The sequence below is a fragment of the Pteronotus mesoamericanus genome, unplaced genomic scaffold (assembly GCF_021234165.1).
Source record: "Pteronotus mesoamericanus isolate MK-2021 breed Mesoamerican mustached bat unplaced genomic scaffold, CSHL_Meso_final scaffold_12, whole genome shotgun sequence".
NCBI classification, from domain to species: domain Eukaryota; kingdom Metazoa; phylum Chordata; class Mammalia; order Chiroptera; family Mormoopidae; genus Pteronotus; species Pteronotus mesoamericanus.
Window position 1 is genome coordinate 2,436,047 of NW_026555303.1, and position 7,192 is coordinate 2,443,238.

Genomic DNA, 7,192 nt, shown 5'->3' on the forward strand with positions numbered 1-7,192 from the left:
TTTTTCCTCACAGTTATGGAGGCTAGAAGTACCAGGTCAAGGTGTCATCAAGTTTGGTTTCTTTTGAGACCACTCTCCTTGGTTTGTAGATGGCCACCTTCTCACTAATTCTCATGTAGCTTTTTTCTTTTTTTAAATCTGTGCACATGCATATTTGGTGTCTATTTACCTTCTCAATTTTCCTCTTTTTATAAGAATACCAGTCAAATTGATTAAGTCCAACCCTGAGGGCTTCATTTTATGTTATCACATTTTTAAAGGCCCGATCTCCAAAACCGTCACATTCTGAGGTACTAGGGGCTAAGATTTCACCAAATGAATTGAGAGGGGGCAGCACAATTTAACTCATACCATTCTCTATGCCTTTGATGTCCTATAACTTAAACAGTGAAATCTAAGGTTAACTACTATTAGCATACCTTCCATTACATGGTAGAGGAATAGTAGAGTAGTAAAAGAAATGGGTTAATACATACACAAATATATTAATATCAAAATTAGTAATAAATACTCATAATTATAATAGTCCTCCTTTCTCCAACTGATTGTGAAGTTATAGGAAGTATTTATAATTTCCTCTGACCTGTGTGACTCAGTTGGTTGGGCATCATCCTGCAGAAACAAAGGTTGCCCGTTCAGTTCCCCGTCAAGGTACATCCTTTGGTTGCAAATTTGTTTCCCCATAGGGGCACTTATGAGAGGAAACAGATTGATGTTCCTCTCTCACATCAGTGTTTCTGTTCCTCTCACTCTTTTTCTCCCTTTCTTCCCCTCTCTCTAAAAATAAATAAATAAAGTGTTTTTAAAAAGTATAACTCCCTACATGTTACCCATTACACATTATAAGCACTTTGACTGGTCCTTGACTATTGGAATAAGTGATCCAAGCATTCATTCCTGAAGTTTTGAGGCCACTATTATCCTCATTTTTTACATTTTGAATATATTTTTGAGTTTTATTGAAATCTTACATGAACAAAAATTTTTCCAATTTTTTTTGGATCTGCCCTACAGGGATTGTAGGATCTGCCCTACAATCACATCAAAGAACAAATTGTCCTGGATTTGACATTTAAGCCAAACAAATTTTGTAGGGCAGGTTTCAAAAAGGTGTGACATAACAATTTAAAAACAGTTAACCTACTTCTAGGAATGCAAAACATACAATCATAGCTTGTTTTCAATATAAGAACATTTCAAGTTGTTTGCTTTAATTACTTAAAACTACTAACGCAAAGCAGTAGCTTGTATTTTTATTTACAGTATACTCCATATTCCTATGTAATCTATCTCAAATACAAAAAATGAAATTGTCCACAACCAAAAGTTCTGTAAAATCATGACTTAACATTGTGCTCAGCTTATTTTGAAGCTAAAATTAAGCCTGAAATGATAAAAAAAAATGTAATCCCCAGAATAAGGGAACTCTGCAAGTCCAATAATGTCCAAGAGCATTTATGAAAATAGGGAAACATTAAAAAAATACTTCAGCATATACACAATAGTGATTTCTTCAGCTCAATACAAATGTCAGCAAACTGTTACTTAAAGATGAAACAGTTAAGGCATTTTTTTTTTAAGAATGTAGTAGATCTAGAGCCAATCATGTCTTGCCAATATCATTTTCAAGCCCTCACTTTTCTATTTCCACTGTTGCCCATAAGTATCCTGATAAAATTCTTGGTTGTCATTATTGTAACCATAATTGCCCAAATTTTCACCATCTTGCTGAACTGGTTGCTGAACGATGGATTAGGAACCTCAGTTCTGTTGGTTGTTGGTCTGACGGCACTTGGAGTCAGGTTGGTTGTACCCATCTGCCTTTCTCTTGCTTCCTACTATGCTCCCACGATTGCCTCGAACTCCACAGGAACCAAGGCCTCTCTGCTGCTGAGCAGGACCCCCTCTGTCACCCCTAGAGCCTCTTAGTTGTCCCAAAGTTGCCCCCCCTCTGTGAATAGCCAACTCTACCTCTTGGAGGTGGTGCTCCTTGCCCCCTTAGTGGTAGTGGAGCACCTCGCCCTCCCCTTCCTTCTCCTCTTCCTCTTACTGCATAGCCATCATCATAAACATAGTGGGGATCTTCACACAATAGTCATGATAATCATAACCATAGTAATCATCATAATAATCTTCATAGCCATAGTAACCTGGAGGGTAGCCATGTCAACCTCTCCCCCCAACCATGACCTTGACCTCTAATTGGAGGTGGCATGTGAGGAAGAGGGTGATAGTAATAATCTTCATATGCAGTGCTTCTGGAGGCCCGTCTAGCAGCTTGGTGTTTTTTTCTATTCCTTCTCTGGTGGCTTGGCTTAGACTATTTCAATTTCTCCCCCTTCTATTTCTTTGCCATTAATTTAATTAATGGCCTTAACACCTGCTCCTGTGTTCAAAATGAACAAATGCACAATCTTTCAACTTCTTCGCCCTTTCGAGATTTCCAAATTCAGAAAATGACTTTTCCAGTATTTCTTCTGTTACTGCAGGAGCCAAGTCTCTCACAAATAAAACTTTCACCTTAGCCATGACTTCTGGATATGGTTCTTTCACAGGGTCAGCCCATTCAACTGTAACTACATTTCCCCATACTTTTACTTTTGCACTCACCAGCCGGCGTCTGGCTTGTGCTGCTGACTTGTGATCCTCATATTCAAGGAAGCAGAATCTCCAATTCTTTTTGTCATTGGTTTGATGATAGAGAATAACATCAATCAAACCCTCTGTGACTTTACTGAATACTTTCAGAATATCTTCTTTAGTCTTATTCAGAATTGATCCTACAAAAAGACTGTTGTTTGCCACAGAAATGCATACTCTGAGGTGTTTAAAAGGGCACATTTCATAGCTGTCATACAGTTTAACAGCTTCTTGTGCAGCTTCCTTTCCATCAAAGGTGATAAATACATACCCTCTGTTCTGACCAGACAGTGAATCCATTGTAAGATGTAGATCCCAAATGGGACCCTCCTTTTCACAAGAGTGCACCAATTCATCCTCATATAAAGATCCTGGTATTTTACCTATGAAGACTTCTGTTCCAATTACAGGCTGTGTACTGGAGTGCACACTGTCTGGTGGAGGACCACCATACTTCCTCTGTCTGTGGTTACATTGAGAGTATAACCAGTGCTCTCAAGCAAGGCCTTGATCTTTGCTTAATCAGGTCCCTTTGTAGACTCTTTCACCTTGCTCCCCTGCTTCTCCCTTTGCATGTAGGTCTCCATAACTCCACATAAAAATGCATTTTTGTTCTTAACATGTGATAAGTCACTTTCCTTGAACTGTTGTAGTATAGATAGAGCTCCTTCTTCATTAAATTTCCTGAAAGCATGAATTGCTCTTTCATCAAGATCAATATAAGCTACCAATCCAGGGAAGAGAAGGGGCTGGCAGCCAGGCCTGCAAGAATCATCTAGTCCTTTTCAAAGGACTAGAAATGTCACGCATGAGGCCATTAGTAGTCTTGCCTCCCTGAATTGTTTTAGTTTTTGTTAATTTTAAAGCTATATGTGTATCAGGAGATGTCCTGCATATCAGGTATATTCTTCTTATTCTCCTTCCTGTGAAGGAACAACCCAAAAATTCTTGTTGGCACTCAGGATCCATAACACCAACTAGATAGTAATCCTTTTTTGACTGTATATTCACTGGCAACATAAGTTCTAAAGAGATAGGTGACAGTCTAAACTTCCAGTTTAATGGAAGTATTGCTGTGTCCTCTGGTGAATATCTTTCTCTTTTGGGGACTAAAGACCACAAGACTAGTAGAACCTAAAATGTTGGGGAAAGTAAGCAAAACATTGCTTATAAATTATAAGAGATATTTTCTTTCTTGGACCACTAAATTGTGTCTATGGGAGAACAAAATCATATATTAGTTATCAATGTAGAGCATAATTGCATCATGGAGAATGTCCTTGTCAACACATAGGGCATTACCACACAGATGGAGTCATAATGGAAACTTCAAATGGCTGTTCCACTGTTCCATAAGCCCAGTTGTTTCAGGGTAGTGGTAAAGACAATAGATCAATAATTCCATGACCATGAGCCCATTGCTACATTTCATTTACCATAAAATGAATTTCTTGATCAGAAAGATGCTCCCATTATAGTTTCTACCCATTTCTTTTAATTTTTCTGTTCTCTTACTGTTTTCCACACCCTGACCCCACCCTCCACTACTACTTACCTACAACCTCTTAGTAAGCAATAACTGTGTCTTATTCATTTTGGTAACTTTAACAAATATAACCTAAGATTAGCCACATGTTCAAAGGACACTGACTGAATAAATAATAGATAAGTCAACAATGTCAAATACAACAGACACTTCAAGCAATGTTAGGGAAAACATTAAAAAAAGAGAAATTTTGTTAGAATAAACAGGCCATTTAAAGATAGAAATAAAGAGGTGAAGTAAAAGTAGAGAGATCTCAGGATGGCAAACTCCCTTACTAGCTGTATGGCCTTGGGCCTCTCTTAGGAATGAATATCTGTGCCCCCCCCCAGCACTAACCCTAGTATTTGCAAATGAGGATGTGTGGAAGTAATATTAGTTAGATTAGGTCATGAAAGTGAGGTCCTAATGATGGAACTAGTGACCTTATAAAAAAGAGGGAGAGGTGTATGAGTACATGCACATATACATGTGAAAGGTTCTTGAAATCATAGTGAGAAAGAGGATTCTGCAAATCAGAATGACAGTCCAAGCCACTACTTTGATCTTGGAGTTCTCAGCCTTGAGAACTGAGAAATAAATTTCTGTTTATTAAGGCCCCAGTACAGTACTTTATTATGGCATCCCCAGCAGACTAAAAAAGCTTTTATTTCCTTCTATCTAAATTGGATGTAAAAGACAACTGAATTTATTAGAACAGTAGAGATAAGGTATTTAGAGGGCCTAGCCAGTGTTCAACAATAGTAGTTGTTCTTTCCAGTCAATGTTGTGCACCTATTATGCTGACTTGACAAATTTTTTCTCCTTCAATTCCTTTGCGTGACCTTTTGGTCATTTACTTTACTCTGTTATTCATCTATGGATCTGTTATGTGCTGACAGCATGGACTTGCATTTCTTTGGCCTGTGCATTTATAAACTCTTCACATTTATTGCCTACCTGGACTCTGACTCATCACTCACCAGACTCTGCTTCCCTGATGCTGTGCCTGGTCCCTTTGGCCAACAGTGACCTTTCTTGTGTCTTGAATTCATATGACAAGTCAAGAAGTATTTTTAAGGGAATTCATGCCCCATTCCCTTTACATTATATATTAAAAAATCATGGCATGTTGTCATTTAAAGCTGCTCCTACCTTAACATTTACTGTTTTTAATATAATTCCTCTTTATTTTAGATTTCTGTACTTAATTACTAACAGTACTTACTGTGATAGATCTCCAGTATTGTTATTGCTTCCCTCCTGAAACAGAGTATCTTACATGCCCAACTGCATTAAAAATTTCTGGAGTAGTGAGCCTTTGATAATCTCATCAAAGTTAAAGAACTTCTACCACCATCATTCCCAAATGTCTATATGCATTTATGCATAAAATTGTGTATACAGTTTCAGGAAGTTCATGGGCATTTTTAAATCCAAGATTTGAGCTCCAGATTATGAATTTCTGTATTATTCATTCTTCTCACCTCTATCTACTTTAAATATATTTAAATAAAATATTCATAATTGGCTTTGAAAATTAATTTGTAAATAGTCTAAACCTAGGAAATAGTTAGAAGGAACTACCAGGTGGAGAAGGATATGGGAAACAGAAATACAGAGGTTCTAACTCATGAACACTGTGCTGACATGATTTCTTGACCTTTAACAGTTAAAGACAAGATACTGCCCTTCTTGTATTGTCCATTTAAACAGAGATATGCCACTATCAATAATTTTTAGCTGCCATGTTAATGGCTAATGAAGCTTGGCAGCACTGTTACCAAGTGGTTCACATGCTACTCTTTTTTGGGCATTTTACTTTTCACTGATGCTTACAAACATCATTACAGTAAGCCCTGGCTTTGGAATTTCTGCAATTCATGGATTGATATATGAGCTATTATTTGACTTTTGTTTTCATAACTTTATATAACTCTCCCCATGTACTGACATCCCTCTTTAATCATGTCCCTCAATGTGAGTTCTCCAAATACACTGTAATAACTTTGCTATCATATTTACTGCAATATCACATTGACATCATAATGGATTCTTTTTAGACTTCCATCTTTGTGCGTTTCCATATTCTAATCTCTCCTTATAATTACATCATAATTGGGTCTCTGCAGACTTTTGTTGAAGTTATTTTGAGATAGTTAAAACATGGCTACACCACATTAAGTTGCACTGGAATCAGCATTGTAAAAGAAACTTAAATATGGTCCTGATAAATAATTAATGATTATGTTTAGTGATTGTTTTGTTTAAACAACTCTCTCTTTCTGTCTTAATCAAAAGTGTCCCAAAAAGACAGTGTTACACATTGAAAAAAAATAACTACCTACCAACCAGGAAAACTGTACTTTTGAGTGAGGTAATTTTGAATTGATGTATGCAAAACATCCAAAAGCATAGCTTGTGCTTTATAGGCTGGAAAGTAAAATAATTTTTCATTTTAAGTTGATTTGTAAAATAACTGGTCTCCAATGTAGCTATGAAAAAAGTAAGTTGCATATATCACACTTCTACCAGAAACCATCAACTTAGACTATGAATTGATAAAGATGTGATAAAAAATGTCTGTTTAGAAGGAAATGAATGACATCCTTTACCTGTTTAAGGAGTCACCACTATCAATACTATTAAACATCTTTTATACAAACCAATGTACTTAATTTAGTGGGTGCAAAAGATGTGGTATATTCCCTGCTTTCAGAGAACATACACTTGTCCTGGCTGGTGTGGCTCAGTGGCTAAAGCGTTGGTCTGCAAACCAAAGGGTCACAGGTTTGATTCCCAGTCAGGGCACATGCCTGGGTTGTGGGCCAGATTCCCAGTAAGGGGCGTGTGAGTGACAACCATACACTGATGTTTCTCTCCCTCTCTTTATCCTTCCCTTCCCCTCTGTCTAAAAATAAATAAATAATTTTAAAAAATTTAGTCAGTTCCTGTTAATAAATTAAAAAAAAAAGAATGTAGACTCTATTTGTGAGGAAAAAAATCATATATTTTAAAAACTGATTGTCA

General features: G+C 36.8%; 1 pseudogene; it reads right to left on the reverse strand.

Moving 5' to 3' along the window:
* Positions 1-1,641: 1,641 nt before the first annotated feature.
* On the reverse strand, positions 1,642-3,242 carry LOC129082187 (heterogeneous nuclear ribonucleoprotein R-like; annotated as a pseudogene).
* Between the last annotated feature and the right edge of the window lie 3,950 nt (positions 3,243-7,192).